A 1,510-nucleotide genomic window follows, 5' to 3' on the forward strand; every position below is an offset into this window, starting at 1 on the left:
AGTAGCAGCTAACCACAAACACAAACACACCCGCAAAACATATGCACTACTATTATGTATTTATAGACGCTCACTTACTCTCTGTCAGTTAAATATTGTAAGGATTATAGAATGTAATAAATTATTTATTTCTTATTTGGAAAGGCCTTGCCATTTTTCCTGACTTTAAGGCTTTGTGTACCACAGTCTCACAGATGTGATGCTATGGTCTGTGATGTGCTGCAGCATGAGCATGTTTGCAGACTTCAGACTGGTCACTGAAGATGTCAGACTTGCTGTTGTTTTATAGATAAAAAGACACGGCCGCTGTTTTTATATTTGAGTCAAATGATGATTAGTGTCATGAATATCAATAATAAATAAAGCAAAATTGCTAAATGGTGTTTAAAAATGCTGTAGTTTATTCTCTTTTGCTGTTATGTGATTTGAAACTTGCAGATACGTGACACAACAGACTAATGTGGCCTTATGAGCTACAAATAAACTTGATAAAGTTTAATGCTTTTAATGTTACTGTCTCACATCTGATCAGAGACTTTGTGGCTTGAATGCGTCAAAGAGCTGATCACAGAAACCACTTCCTTCTTCATGAGGCACACAGCAACTAATTTCCTACTCAGCATTTGAAACTGAGTCGTTACAGACAGCAGGAATTGTGCAGTCAGCGGGTGTAGTTAGAAGTCTTTTGTTAAGTTCTGTTAAAGAAAAACATTTATTCACATTACTGCTTCCACTTTTGGTGGTAACCTGGTGTGAGCTAACTCCCCAGAGAGATGTCATAACGTTAATAAGATTGATTCCTGTTGGCAGAGTCTAATTCAGATTTTAGGTGTGCTGTGAATCAGATGACACAGGCTATTATGACATCAATAATGCACATCAGGTTGACTGCAATTCTTTGTATGGGAACGGCATACCACGCCCCCGCCACACACTGATGTACACTGGTAGTGTCAGACTCCACAACCACCACTAGAGGGTGCCCTGGAGGAGTTAAGTTGGTAGGGTGAGCCACTTGGTTGCACTGCATACCTTAATGCTGGAGCTGGCTGATGCTGAAGTTGGGATCTGGAGCCGATGATTGACATGAAGTAATGAAGGGCCTTCTGGAGAGTGCATCTGGATTTTGGTGGCTTTTCCAGGTAGGTATATTACTTGGAAATCACAGTTCTACAGTGTGAGATTATTATATTATCTTATGCCACGTTATGCCCCTAATTAAAGATTGTGAAATTATTATGTAGCTTTAGTTTGCATTATTCTCCTGACTTGAAGGAAAACGACTACATTTGTTAAACTGATTTGTATTACATTAGACTGCTGATTTATGGTGAATGAATGATATTGTTTATGATGCATGATACTGCTGAGTTATAAGAAATACTATTTTCAGAGAATCATGGCCTTATTTGTCTGATTAGAAGAGAACAGAGCATACCGTAGAGGTTTTCTGCCCCATCTCATCAGGAGGAGATAAAACAGGAAGCCAAGGCCGTCACGTAGGCGCCGT

This window comes from Aulonocara stuartgranti, assembly GCF_965226115.1.
Source record: "Aulonocara stuartgranti genome assembly, chromosome: 22".
NCBI classification, from domain to species: domain Eukaryota; kingdom Metazoa; phylum Chordata; class Actinopteri; order Cichliformes; family Cichlidae; genus Aulonocara; species Aulonocara stuartgranti.